The 14,461-nt window shown below is 58.4% G+C and overlaps 1 long non-coding RNA gene across 1 annotated transcript; it reads left to right on the top strand.

Annotated features, from left to right (window-relative positions):
• Window positions 1-1,999: 1,999 nt before the first annotated feature.
• LOC125629109 (uncharacterized) lies at window positions 2,000-8,348 on the top strand. The gene is made up of 3 exons (XR_007354350.2): window positions 2,000-2,190; window positions 6,264-6,412; window positions 6,755-8,348. It is a non-coding gene; the product is annotated as an uncharacterized LOC125629109 (long non-coding RNA).
• The last annotated feature ends 6,113 nt before the right edge of the window (window positions 8,349-14,461 follow it).

The following is a 14,461-nucleotide window of genomic DNA, read 5'->3' as shown; positions in this document are numbered from 1 at the left end:
AGCGGGGATCCCCCAAGACCCAGCTGCGGGGAGGGGGCAGGAGCAGCCAAGTGGGGCAGGGGTAACTTGAGTGTTTGTCACTGAGACAGGCCAAGTCTGGGGAGCCCAAAGGGCTTTAACCAGGAACACAGGGTTGAGGTCATGAACTCTGGAGCTGTGGGAAAGCACCAGGGCCAAGTGACACGGCCCAGGGCCGGGTGTGGTTCCCCCTGGGAGCTGAGTCCCAGCTCAGAGTGAGCTGTAGCCAGAAGCAGGAACCCAGACACATGGGAAGCCTGCCCTGCGGGCACCCAGGGGAACCCTGGAGTGACTCATGGTGGCTCCATCCCCAGCAGCAAGCAGGCTTGTGGCAGAAACAAGCGGTGTGAGGTTAGAACAGGAAAGGCCAAGCCACGGCTGCGTCTGGAGAGGCTGGGAGTGAGCAGCACCCAGATCCCGCCCCAAAGCCCCATCCCTCTGGGGACATGTTCTGCCGGATAGGGCTACCATTAGCCAGCGTCACCCCTTATTATGGGTCCCCCTCGCAAATCATTGCGGGGGGTGGGGGGAAGCCAGGAATCAGCAGGTACTCACAGAGCCACTCTGCCTGCCCAGCTTCACACAGAATAGCAGGCTCGGCTTCATGCCTGTGCAGCCCTGAGTCCACGGTGGTGGGACAAACCCTCCCTGATGGTGTGTGGCGAGCGGAGGGGGCAGGATGTGAGGAGTCAGTGGCTTCTGGGTGTGTATGTGGGGGGATGAGGGGGGTCTCACAGGCGATCCAAGGGCCCTGGCTCTTAATCCCCTCCTCTACCCACTGGGCCTCCCCACCTTCCACAGCCAGGGACTGAACCCAGGGGTCCTAGCTTCCCCCAGCCCTGTCTAGAACAAGAGCACTCAGCCACATCTCCTTCCCCCCCCGTGGGATGTATGTTGCCTCGTCACACACGTGTCTGCTCCCGGCCTGGCTTGCAGGGGGCCATGGGCTGGGCTGGTGGGGCGGGTTCTGTTGTGTTTGAGTTCCGGGCGCTGATTCACTCACTGCACAGTGACTAAGGGGGTGACCCGGGGCTGGGGCAGCCGGAGGGGGGGGGGGCGCTGGCTGGCGAGGGGGAGCCCTGGGTTCAGCCGGGGCCCTCCAGCATTGATTCAGGTTGTGATTCAGCCCCAGGGCTCGCTGGCACAGACGTAGCGTGGCTGGGGGCAGGAATGCGGCTGTGGCTGACAGCTCGCTGATGTCACTGGCCCGGTATGTTCGCTGCCATTCCACCCCGTTGACTCACGCCTGCGAGGCTGGCGCTGGGCTCCCGCTTCCCCGCCTTCCAGAGGGGAGCCCCGCCTGCCATGGCAGCCCCAGGCAGGCATCTAGACCTAGACTAGTGGTTAGAGCAGGGGGCTGGGAGCCAGGACCCCTGGGTTCTCTCCCTGGCTCTGGGAGTGGAGTGGTGTCTAGTGGTTAGAGCAGGGGGGGCTGGGAGCCAGGACGCCTGGGTTCTCTCCCTGGCTCTGGGAGGGGCGTGGGGCGTAGTGGTTAGAGCAGGAAGCTGTCAGGATTCCTGCGTTCAGTTCCAACCCTGGGGCCTACTGGTTAAAGCAAGGGGATGAGGTGGGCTGCGAATCAGGATCCTTGGGTTCTATTCCCACCTCCGGGAAGGGAGTGGGATGCACCGGTTAGAGCAGGACTAATCTCCATGGTGTCTAGGTTCTACCCCTGACTCACTGTGTGTCAGTCTTCATCTCTGTCTCTGCCTCAGTTTCCCCTGGGTGTTGACCGGGGCTTCTCCTACAAAGCAGCCTGCACTGCCCAGTTCTCCAGTGGCACACAGCCCCCTTTCCCACCAGCGCCGCACACACCGAGCTCCCACCCCCGAGAGCAAGGAGCGCTGTCCGGGCAGAGCCCTCGGAAGGAATCGCCCGCTGTAAGAGGGGCCGGGCTGGGATCCCCCCTCGGAGGCTGCGGGCTGTCCGCCCCCCCCCCCCCCCCCCCAGCTCAGCTGCCAGGCACGTCGCATCGCGCTGTCACATGGGGGCTCCCCAGGCCGGGAATCCGGAACTCAGCTCCGCAGGCTGCTGGGGCACTGGGAGGCGGCCGCACCGGGCCAAGCCGGGAGCTCAGCCGGGTTGGTGCCTGCGCGGTAGGCGCCGGGGATTCTCGGGCAGGGCTTTGCCCCCGGGCCCCCGGCGGGCGGGAGGCAGCTGGAGCGTGGCAAGGTGCGCTGGGTCCGGACCCAGAGCGGGGGAGCAGCATCGCGGGGCGGGGGCACTAGGACAGGCAGACGGATGGGGGGATCGGGACAGACGGACGCGGGGGGAGGGAAGGACCTGGGCCAGACAGAGCCCCGGGGGGAACGTGGGACGGGCAGCGCCTCCTGTGGGTGGGGGCGCCCGGACAGACGGACGGACCCGCAAGGGGGGGGCACGCGGGCAGAGCCACCGGGGGGGCACCGGGATGTACGGACCCGGGGGGGGCACCGGGATGTACGGACCCGGGGGGGGCACAGGGACGGATGGACCGGGGGGGGCGCCGCTGTCCGCTCTGTCCCGACCCCCTTCCCCCGCTGTTGCCGCTTCCAGCCCCACGTGCAGCCGCCGGCCCGTCCAGAACAAACAATCCGCCCGTCGCCGTGGAAACGGCGTTCCATCCCCACGTACGTCACCACGTCCGGCGTTCGTTTGTTTACGTTGCGCGGCAACCGCGCTGCCCTGGCAACGGGAGGGGCGGAGCCTCCCCGCCCGAGAGCTCGCCTGGGCCCCGCGCGGGAGCTCGCCTGGGCCCCGCCGCGAGGAGAGATAGCGGAGGGAGGAGGGGGGTCGATGCTGGTTATGGGGGGGGGGAGGTGGTAGGGGTCAATGGGGGCTGTGCAGAAGGGGCCTGGCTGGGGGCATAACATGGGGGGTGGGGGAGATGCTGGTTGGGGGGGGCAGGTGGTAGGGGTCGCTGGGGGCTGTGCTGAAGGGGCCTGGCTAGGGGCATAACATGGGGGGTGGGGGAGATGCTGGTTGGGGGGGCAGGTGGTAGGGGTCGCTGGGGGCTGTGCAGAAGGGGCCTGGCTAGGGGCATAACATGGGGGGTGGGGGAGATGCTGGTTGGGGGGGGAGGTGGTAGCGGTCGATGGGGTCTGTGCAGAAGGGGCCTGGCTGGGGGCATAACACGCGGGTGGGGGAGATGCTGGTTATGTATGGGGGGGCAGGTGGTAGGGGTCGATGGCAGTGCCGAAGGGCCTGGCTGGGGGCATAACACGGGTGGGGGAGATGCTGGTTGTGTGTGGGGGGCAGGTGGCAGGAGTTGATGGGGGGTGTGCAGGCGGGGCCTGGCTGGGGGCATAACACGGCGGGGGGGCACAGTGACCATGCGGGGGACAGCTGCAGGTCGCTCTCCCAGCCCACCACCAGGCATTGGCTGGCTGGTTTGGGGCTGAGCTAGTGCGGACTCTGGACAGTCCCTGACACGGTTCACACCAGCTGATGGGGAGCTCTTGTTGCTGACCCGGGCAGGTCCCTTTCCCTCCCGGGGGTCACCGCTCTGAGAATCAGTGAGTGTCTGTAACTCACTCTGCAGGAGAGAGTGTCTCACTGTTAATGGCGAATTCCTGGCCTAAACCAGGCTCTATATCTTCACTTCCTGTCTTACATTGCTTTTGTCTGTTAAACCTCAGCCACGTTCATCCACCCCAGAGGTGGCTGCATCTGAGTCCCAGGTGAGGGCTCCCTGTATAAACAGTTGCCATGCCCCATGCTAAGGGCAGCAGCATCTCAGTGCTGAGCAAGCAGCCCCTTTATATACAAGCTGTAAAATACTTTATTTGGGGGGGGGAGACCCCTTGGGATGGTGACAGTGAAATATAATACGTCCTCTCCCTTTTCCTCCCATCCCCACGCAATCAAGATGCCACCCTGGGGAGAGCAGCACCAATGGGCCTGGAGCATGCAGGGAGAGGGGCTGGTCTGGTCTCCCTTTGCAGGGCAGCTGCTCAGGATGTTGGATGCAAGCTTCTGACTTCTCAAAAAGAAAAGGAGTACTTTGGCACCTTAGAGACTAACCAATTTATTTGAGCCTCACGAAAGCTCATGCTCAAATAAATTGGTTAGTCTCTAAGGTGCCACAAGTACTCCTTTTCTTTTTGCAAATACAGACTAACACGGCTGTTACTCTGAAATCTGACTTCTCAGTTACTTCTCAGTTCAATGCTCCCCACTCTGGCCCTTCCCTGTGGCTGTTGTGGGGCTGGGATGGTCCCTGCGGCTTAGGGGATTTGAGCTCAGATGGTGTGGTGGATGTTACTTGCAGCACTTCCCCCTTGGCTGATCCCACTGAAGGGATGGTCCTGCCCTGCCGCCCTTGCTCCTGCTGAAGGCAGGGGCAGAACTGCTGGCTTCCATAAGAGCAGGGGAGCCCTTCTCCAGCCCTGCCATCCTGGGCTCTGCTCTGTGCTGCTCCAATGCCCTGTGCAGGTGATCAGGAGACAGACACACCGACTTGTCATGCCATGATGGGGGCACCCAGCTTCTGGGGTTGGGTGAGCTTCAATCTGCTGCCATGCAGGGCCTTTTAGGGCAGGTCCAGATGCTCTGGCTGGTAGGGGACAGCACGTTAATGCTAGGTGAGGTGGGAGAACCCTGTTGCCACCCAGTGACATCCCCCACCCCGCGGTCTCGCGCTGGTTATCCCCGGGGCTTAGCCCTCTCTGTCCAGGCATTTATAACCCACGTGGAGCCCCACGTGCCTGGCGGTGCCTTCTGATCTGAGCTTGGCAGGGTAAGTGCGGGAGGATTGTGCCTTGAGGAGCAGAGGGAGGATGTTGTGGACTAGGAGAAGGAGGCCAATTTAGGCCTGGAGAGCAGGCATGTAACAGAAGGGGTGGAGTGGGAGCGGGAGCAGTGACAGGTTGGGGGGCAGGGGGAGCACGGACAGGCTGGGGCATGAGGATCAGATGTTGTGGGGCAAAGCTGCTGAAACGCTCTGTATGAGGGAGCTGTCCCATGGCATGAGGGCATGGCCCAGTCGGACCCTGACGCAGAAACAACCCAGGCTCCTTTGTTGCACATCCTTGGAATGGCTGCATCTCACATCATGTTGTCCCACCTGCCCCTGGAGTCCATCTGGCAGCCGTGACGCTCCAGTTGGCGAAGTGCAGAGACTGGGGGTGGTCCTATGCCTGGGAGGGGCGGCACTAGCCATTCCGTGCAGATTCCACTATTGGAAGGGCCCTCAGAGTTTGAGGGGCTGCCACCCAGAGACCACAAGGAGGGGCAGAAGGGGGAAGAGCTGATTTGTGGGGACAAAGGTGTCTGATGGGCAGGGAGCTTGCAGAAGACCTTGCAGGGCACTAAAAACCCACTCTTCAGACTGCATCCCCTTCCTTGGACTTGGGAAGTTCTCTGGCCTGTGTTGAAAAGGGGTCAGACTAGATTATCACAACGGGCCCTTCTGGCCTGGGAATGTGTGAATTTAAACCCCCCATGCGAAGCCCAGATTCAGCCCCCCCACCCATGTTCTCTGAAACGGCTCCTCTGTCCCCACACTCAAAGTGAGGTGTTATTTACTAAACTGAGAGTTACCCATTTTGTATAGAATAGCTCAACCCGCAGAGCGGTGCCCCAATTGTCCAGGGGCCAAGAGCTGCAGCCCCATCTGGCTTGTTAGAACTGGGGGCGCTTGAGCCCCCAAATGGAGCTTCTCCAAATCACTGCCCTCTCTTGATGGTGTGGGGCTGCAGGTGTGACGGAGGGGTGTGTCCCCATGCCGAGTGACAGCACTCACTCCAGCCAACTCCCTTCCAGCCTTGGTGGTCTGTTAAGCGGTGTGTTTGTGTGGGATTTTCCCATCTTTGCCCTATTTTGGGGGTTGGGTGTTTGCACCCAGGGGATCTAGTGGGTAAGGGACCCTCCATTTAAAAAGGGTGGGGGTGGGGGGAGTCATCACCTGCTTTCCCCATAGGATGTTGCCTCCTTGGGCCCAGGGATACAAGAGAAGGGAGCAGGCAGCCCCATGGAGTCCCCCTGGTGATATCACCTTTCTGCATGACACCTGGCTAGGAGTCCCCACATAAGGAGTCCCTAGGAGAAGCCCATGGAGCTGCACTGCCAACGGGTGGGGCCTTGTGCTGGCTCTGGCTGGGTGACCTGGTGTCCTCCCCATGCTATGCTTCAGTTTCCTCATGTGTGAAATAGGGATAATGATACCAACCTCCTTTGTAAAGCGCTTTGAGATCTATGGATGAAAAGTGTGAGACAAGAGCTGGGTGTTATTAAGCTGCCTCCCTTCCTGGGCTGTGCTGCCACAGATGCTGTCAATGGGAGCATGTGAGCTGGGACCCCCGCATTGTAAAAGGGGGCCACTGGTCGGGCGGTGTCTGCTGGAACGCCAGCTGCGGACCCTGACCCTGCCACATCCACACGAGTCTGAAACAACCTGGCTCTGCTGATCTTTGAGGTGTGCTATGCGGCTAATGCACTCATTGAGGGCAGTGGGTACCTTGCCACTGAGTGGGGGCAGGTGGGGAAGGGGCTGATTTTTGTGCAGGAGTGGGGTTTGTCTCACTGGGGGTGGGTCAGCTTCAGGGGTTAGTTGGATTCCCTGTGGGCCGGAAAGCAGATGTTAACAGCTCCCCATTCAGAATGGATTTGCACTTGCTTTGCCTGGAGGGAGAGGGGCCATGGCTGTGCAAGGATGTGGGGGAATTGGGCCCATTGCTGTTGTATCTGGTGTCAAAGGCCCCAAGAGCTTAGTCAAAAGTGCTCAAATAAAATTCCCTGTCTTTGTGTCTCCATCTAGGGTGATTTCTTCATTTAAGCCTGCGCATCCGGGACCTGTCACTGAATTGCTCCTGGGCAGAGCTATGGAACAAAGATCTTTTCTAGAAGTCGGGCACGTAAAAAGGACGGTCTCATTGTAGGGAGTCCTACATTCTGACCTGCCTCGCGCACTCCCCTGCATAGGTCCGACCGCAGGAGCGGGGTCTGAGTGGCTCCAATCTCTGAAATTGAGCCCCCTCCCCAACAAGCTGTTCGAAGTTTGACGCTGTCTCCAAACCACTTGGAAACATTTTTTTCTGATTTGCCTGAAAGCTTCAGCAGGGTTAGGGAGTATGTGTATGTCCATGTTGGCTTGTGAGCAGCTTTCCCCGCCTTTCCCAACCTGGTAGCAAACAACCCGTTCTGAGCCCAGATTCCCCATTCCCCGGGGTTTGGCAGCCCGGGCCTGACTGCTCCCTGGGCTCCTCCCTGAGGGTTGCTCAGCCCACACCCTTGGCCCTCTCTCTTTAAAGAGCTCCTCCTGAGCCTGTTCCCAGCTGTATGAGTGCCTACTAATGGTGGGGGAAGAGGAGGCCTGGTCCTGAATTCCCTATCAAGAGGTTATATTGCCCTTAGCCTGGGAGCAAAAGGTGTTTCAGCATTGGGGACAAGTCCAGTTTCTGCGCTAGGGGCGCGTGGGTCTCTCTGGGTGTTTGGTTCTTTTGGGCCAGTTTCCTCACTGCCCCCACTTCCTTGGGGCTACCCCACAGATCAGGTTGGCAAGGCGTGCTGTTATGTGCGACAGTGTATGGTGTCTGTGCATGTACGATTCTGTGCAGGCTATGGTGTGTGTCTCACGCGTGTTGAGTGTGCAGGAGTGTCAGGGTGACTGGCTGTGGTGCTGTGCATGAGGATGTGTGACTGTCTCTGCCTTTATGGGAATATGTCAATGGAACTGCAGTGTCCTGTGTGTGTGAGACTAGCGTGTGTGGTTGTGTGGTGCTGGTTTGTGTGTGGTGTGGGATAGGGTCGTGGTGCAGGTTTGCAGGGGGGCTGAAGAGGCGTGTGGTTTAGGGCTCTGTTTGTGTGGTATAGAATTATGTGCATATCCGGGTGTAATGTAGGGTATATGTGGTTGTGTGGTGCAGGGATGTGTGTGGCGTCGGGTTGTATATGTATGTTGTGCAGGTTTGTGTGTGTCATGTATGGGGTGTGTAGTATGGTTGTGTGTGTAGTGCAGGTTTGGGGGAGTGCGGTTGTGTGTGTGTGGTGCGATATAGGGCTGTGGTGCAGGTTTGGGCTGTGTGGCTTAGGGGTGTGTTTATGTGCTGTAGGCTTATGAGTGGGTGTAGAGTTGTGTGTGTATCAGGGGGTGGTGTACGGTTCTGTGTGTGGTGTACAGGGTGTGTGTAGTGCAAGCTTGGGGGTGCGGTTTTGTGTCTATGGGTTGAGTTTGTGTTGTGCATTGTTTGTATGGGAGGGTGGAGGTACAGTTATGTGTGGTGTATGGTTGCGGGGAGGGTGCAGGGTTGTGTGTGGTGTAGAGTGTGTACTGGGGTATGGTGTAGGGGATGTGTGGCTGTGTGCTGTAGGTTAAGGGAATGTGGGGGGTGGTAGTGGTGTTGGATTGTGTATGATTGTGGTGCAGGTTTGTGAGAGGTGTGGGGGGAGGCAGGGGGCAGGTGTCGGGGCAGTTGCGTGTGTGTGTGTGGTGTGGGGGGGCATGTGTGTATGTGTTTGATGCGGGGGGGAAGTGTGTGAGCGTGGTGCGGGGAACACAGCTGTGTGTGCGCGGTGCGGGGGGCAGTTGTGCATGTGTGGTGCGGGGGGCAGTTGTGCGTCTGCGGTGCGGGGGGGCAGTTGTGCGTGTGGTGCGGGGGACACAGTTGTGTGTGTGCGCGGTGCGGGGGGGCAGTTGTGCGCGTGGTGCGGGGGGGCAGTTATGCGTGTGGTGCGGGGGACACAGCTGTGTGTGTGCGCGGTGCGGGGGGACAGTTGTGCGTGTGGTGCGGGGGACACAGCTGTGTGTGTGTGCGGTGCGGGGGGGCAGTTGTGCGTGTGGTGCAGGGGACACAGCTGTGTGTGCGTGTGGTGCGGGGGGGGCAGTTGTGCGTGTGCTGCGGGGGGGCAGTTGTGCGTGTGGTGCGGGGGACACAGCTGTGTGTGTGTGCGGTGCGGGGGGGCAGTTGTGCGCGTGGTGCGGGGGGGCAGTTGTGCGCGTGGTGCGGGGGACACAGCTGTGTGTGCGTGTGGTGCGGGGGGGCAGTTGTGCGTGTGGTGCGGGGGGGCAGTTGTGCGTGTGGTGCGGGGGACACCGCTGTGTGCGTGTGCGGTGCGGGGGGCAGTTGTGCGTGTGGTGCGGGGGACACAGCTGTGTGTGCGTGTGGTGCGGGGGGCAGTTGTGCGCGTGGTGCGGGGGGGCAGTTGTGCGTGTGGTGCGGGGGACACAGCTGTGTGTGCGTGTGGTGCGGGGGACACAGCTGTGTGTGCGTGTGGTGCGGGGGACACAGCTGTGTGTGCGCGTGGTGCGGGGGACACAGTTGTGCGTGTGGTGCGGGGGGCTGTGGTGCGGGGGACACAGCTGTGTGTGCGTGTGGTGCGGGGGACACAGCTGTGTGTGTGCGCGTTGCGGGGGGGCAGTTGTGCGTGTGGTGCGGGGGACACAGTTGTGCGTGCGGTGCGGGGGACACAGCTGTGTGTGCGTGCGGTGCGGGGGACACAGCTGTGCGTGTGGTGCGGGGGGCAGTTGTGCGTGTGGTGCGGGGGACACAGCTGTGTGTGCGAGGCACGGGGGGCAGTTGTGCGTGTGTGGTGCGGGGCTGTGGGTGAAAGGTGACAGCCGTGCTGGAGCTGCGTGCTGGGGGCTCCCTGCCAGGCCTCCTTGGCAGGCCCAGCCTGGCCTCTCCCCGCTCAGCTGTGGGCTCTGGCCCGGCTCCAGGGGCCTGGCGCTCGGCCTGTAAACAACAGCCAGAAGGGAAGCTGAGTCTTGTTGCTAGGAGACAAATATTTAGATCTTACAAACTGGGGACGGGGGTGACCTGGGGATGGGGTTACCTGGTGTCTGCAGGCCGGGGTTGGGGGGGCAGAGGGGCCTATGAGCTGGGGGAGGGGACTGAAGGGGCCTGGAGCAGGGGATGGGAGTGAACTGGGGTCTGCAGGCCAGGGTTGTGGGGCAGAGGGGCCTGGAGCAGGGGATGGGAGTGAGCTGGGGTTGGGGGGCAGTAGGGCCTACAAGCCGGGGTGGGGGTGAAGGGGCCTGGAGCAGGGGATGAGAGTGAACTGGAGTCTGCAGGCCAGGGTTGGGGGGCAGAGGGGCCTACAGGCCAGGGGAGTGAAGGGGCCTGGAGGTGGGGCGTGACCAGGGACCTGCAAACAGGGGTGGGGTGCCTGGAAGCTGTGGGTGCTGGGGGAGAGGAGCTTGTGGCCCCTGTCATTGGGGGGGGCAGGTGGGAGTGGATATGGGGTCCGGCCCTTGGACAAATTAAAATGTGGGCCCCATGCAGCTCCCCTACCAGCCCTTCTCAGCTGTCTCCTGCCCCCCAGCCCCTGCCAGCCCTGCTCCTGTCAGGCTGGGGCGACCCTGGAGGCAGGGCGCTGGCAGAGGCTGGGTCAAGAAGGGCTCCCCAAGCCGGGCTGCCCACCACACCTGCCACCACAGTGCAGGGTGGAAGTTTTAGGGCACCAGTTTCAGTCCCAGTCCTGCCAATCCCTTGGCGTGGGGCGCACCGGCCAGATGCCACTGCCCCCATCCTGATGTGCAGAGGCTGCCTGCCCCAACATGTGCCCCTAGGCTACCCTGGGGCTTGGCCCGTCCCAGGACGGCCCCCAAGCAGCCACATCCCTTCCCTCGGTTCCTAGAGGGAATTCCTGGGGATTTCTTGGCTGCGGGGCCGCATTCTTCGGGGCTGGCTGCCTGGCCTGGGTCACGTGCGCCGCCCGCTTACATAACCGCCCGCTGGCGAGCGCTGAACCAGCCGGTGTATTTGTTTGCTGCCTGGCGGGGAGGCCCCGGTGGGTCGCTAAGGGAGTTGCATGGCGTTGGCTGCTGGGTCAAAATACTGCATGGGCAGAGGGACTGCGAGGGCCTGCCCGCCGAGCCCCTCTCAGGCAGAGCCAGTGCTGGGGGGAGGGAGGGGATGCAGGCCAAGCCTAGCCCCCCCAGCCAGAGCTTGCCAGAACCTTGCCCCTCCCACTGCCGCACCCCTTCCCCGAGGCGTTGCCCCTGCCCCCCCCCTCACTCCATCTCCCCCCCCTCCCTCGCTTGCTCTCCCCCACCCTCTCTCACATGCTCATTGTCACAGCTAGGCTCAAACAAGCATATTTCTTGTTTTGGCAGATGATTATGCTAAGTTCTGGTTTTCTTTGTTACAGGGCGCTAGAGCTGGCAGCAAAATAGTCAAAAAGGGTCATTTTTAAAAAAAATGAAATTTCACCAAGCTTTTCACGATTCTTTCCCTTCCCCTCCCCATTTTTCGTAACCAGCTCCATGTTTTTTGTTCACTAAAGTGATTGTAATGTTATGTGTGGAATTAGGACCACACCTTATCACAGCTGCAATGGGTCCATTAAAGGCCCACTCCCGCAGCCCAAATACAAATCCACAAAGCACAACCACAGAAATGCACACCTGTCCGGATACCTACGAAACGAAATCTGTAGAAACGGACTCCCCCCACCTACATGCTGATACACACCTGTATTCATGTGTACACGGCTGGCATGCACTAATGCATACACGTCCACATTATTTATTATTACAATTGTTTTTTAATGCCCAGAGACCCCAACCAAGGTCAGGGCTCCAGGGGGGAAGGTGCTGGACATACACATAAAAAGAGAGAGTCTGCAACAAAGAGTTTATAATGTAGCTAGACAAAGGTGGGGAGAAATGTCTGATACTTCGGCTCTTCTGCGATTACTAGTCAACAACATTCACTTTTTAAGAAATAATACATTGCTTTTAGAGTTCCCTGCTCTTTTAAAAACTTGTTATGAAATGAATACACACATATTTTGTGTCATCGATTTTTGTGTGTGTAAGCCAGCGAAAGGAATAAAAGTCAAAGAGTTAGGCTGCAAATTTTATTCACACAGGTATACACCCATGCGGCTATACACGCACTTCCCTACACAAGGACACACAGTCTCTTACACACATGCAATGCATGTATGCACACGCTTGGCTACACAGAGACACTTTTTCATACACTTTTCTAGGGGCTGCCTAAACCACCCATCTGGGAAGGGAGGAGGGTGGGCTGGAGGGGAAAAGATTGGAGGGGGAGGAGAGAGGATGGGGAGGGAAAGAGGCCAAGGACAAGAGTAAGGTGGGGGTGAAAGGGAGCAGAGAAGGAGAGAGGAGGGGGTTTGGGGGGTATGTGGGGTGGATGGGGATGCAGGGGAAGGCAGAAGGCTACAAGTACATGAGGATGTGGGGGGCACAGGCGTGTATAGGGACATAATGGAAGTGCAGCAGTGTATGGAGGTGAATGGGGTGCCAGGGCTGTGTGGGGTGAGGGACGTGGGGGTGGCATCTCTGGGAGGTGGAGAGGATGGGTGGGAGAGCGCTGTAAGGGGTACAGGGCTGGGATGGGTAGGTGTGGGGGCAGGATGGGATGGGATGGGACGGGGATGGATGCAATGATGGGGATGAGGGTGCAGGGGGGAATGGGGAGGGATGCGATGATGGGGGGATGGGGTGCGGGGGGATTGGGGTGGGGAGGGATGCAGTGAGGGGGATGGAGTGCGGGGAGTTGGGATGGTGTCAGGGTTCCTTCCCCACTCTGAACTCTAGGGTACAGATGTGGGGACCCGCATGAAAGACCCCCTAAGCTTATTTTTACCAGCTTAGGTTAAAAAGTTCCCCAACATACAAACTTTGCCTTGGCCTTGAACAGTATGCTGAACTGTAATCTGTTGGGGTTCTTGGGGCAGTTGGCCTTCACATGCCCCAGCTCATTACATTTAAAACATCGCCCAGTTGACTGGTCACTGGGGCGAGGTGGGTTGCTGGAGAATAGTGCAGTGGGATGATAAGGTGTCTGGGGTTTTCCTTGGGATGTAGGTGGGGCTTGGGTTGCCTCTGGTGATAGGGTGTTGTTTCGGGTTGCCCCTTCTGATATTTGCTCCAACTGCTACTAGTTTTTTTCTTTTCGGCCACCTCCACCCATTTGGCTCCAATCTCCCCCGTCTGGATTACATCTGTGGGCTTCCCATCTAGGGTGTACCTTTCTATTTCCTCAGGAACACCTTCTAAGAACTGCTCCATTTGCACGAGGAAGGGCAACTCTTCTGGAGATTTAACACCTGCTCCTGATATCCAGACATCCCAATGTTTCACAATGTGGTAGGCATGTCGGGTAAATGACTCATCTGGTTTCCACCTTAGGGCTCTGAACTGCTGACGGGAATGCTCAGGGGTTGGCCCCATTCTGACTCTCGCCTGGGTTTTGAAAAGTTCATAACTGTTCATGTGGTCCTTCGGCATTTCAGCCGCCACCTCTGCTAAGGGTCCACTGAGCTGTGGCCTCTGCTCTACGGTGTACTGGTCTGTAGAGATGCTGTACCCAAGGCAGGCCCTTTTGAAGTTTTCTAAGAAGGCCTCAGTATCATTACCTGCCTTATAGGTGGGGAACTTTCTGGGATGGGAAGCGGTAGCTGGAGAAGGATTGCTAGGGTTGGTTGGTATATTCTGCTGAGCCCTTGCCTTCTCCATCTCCAGTACATGCTTCCTCTCTTTTTCTTTCTCCTCCATAGCTCTCTTGTGGGCAGCTTCCTCTGCCTCCACCCTGGCTTTTTCTGCCTCAATATCCAAGCGCCTTAAGGCCATCTGTCTATCATGCTCTTTTTGTTTCTCTTCAGCTTCCAATCTGGCCAGCTCTAGTTTATTAGCTGCTTCACTGGTAGTCATTTTCCTGCTTTCTTGTGCTTAACTCTAGCTATACTGGAGAGTTAGGGGGGAAAAAAACTTGTGAATTTCCCTGCAGGAGGTTAACTACCTTGCCTTTAGGTAGAGAAAACTCCAGCTCACAAAAGACAAATCCCTTTGTAAAAAAACTAACACCTCTGTCTCCAGGCAAATAGACAGAAAACCCTCTAGCTGCTCTCAGCTTAAAAAAAAACCTCTTCAGGTCTGTGCTTTTGGTTCAAAATGATCCCACCGCTCTGATTCCTTCCCCACTCTGAACTCTAGGGTACAGATGTGGGGACCCACATGAAAGACCCCCTAAGCTTATTCTTACCAGCTTAGGTTAAAAACTTCCCCAACGTACAAACTGTGCCTTGGCCTTGAACAGGATGCTGCCGCCACCAAGCGTTTTAAACAAAGAACAGGGGAAGAGACCACTTGGAGACGTCTTCCCTCAAAATATCCCCCCAAGTCCTACACACCCCTTTTCCTGGGGAGGCTGGAGAATAATATCCTAACCGAATGGTTCCAAAATCATCAAAGACCCAAACCCCTGGATCTTGGAAGAATGGAAATATCAGTCAGGTTCTTAAAAGAAGGATTTTTATTAAAAAAAAAAAGAAAGGTAGAAATCACCTCTGTACAATCAGGATGGAAAATATTTTACAGGGTATTCCGATCCAAAACACAGAGGATCTCCCTCTGGGCAAATCCTTAAAGTTACAGAAAACAGGAATAAACCTCCCTCTTAACACAGGGAAAATTCACAAAAAACAAAAGTTAAACTAATCCTTCGTGCCTGGCTTATCTCTACTGGTTTCAATAGTGGAGGCTTGGATT

Source organism: Caretta caretta, chromosome 23 (assembly GCF_965140235.1).
Source record: "Caretta caretta isolate rCarCar2 chromosome 23, rCarCar1.hap1, whole genome shotgun sequence".
Classification (NCBI taxonomy): domain Eukaryota; kingdom Metazoa; phylum Chordata; order Testudines; family Cheloniidae; genus Caretta; species Caretta caretta.
Note: the sequence above shows the minus strand (reverse complement) of the source record. Positions and strands in the feature narration are given on the sequence as shown.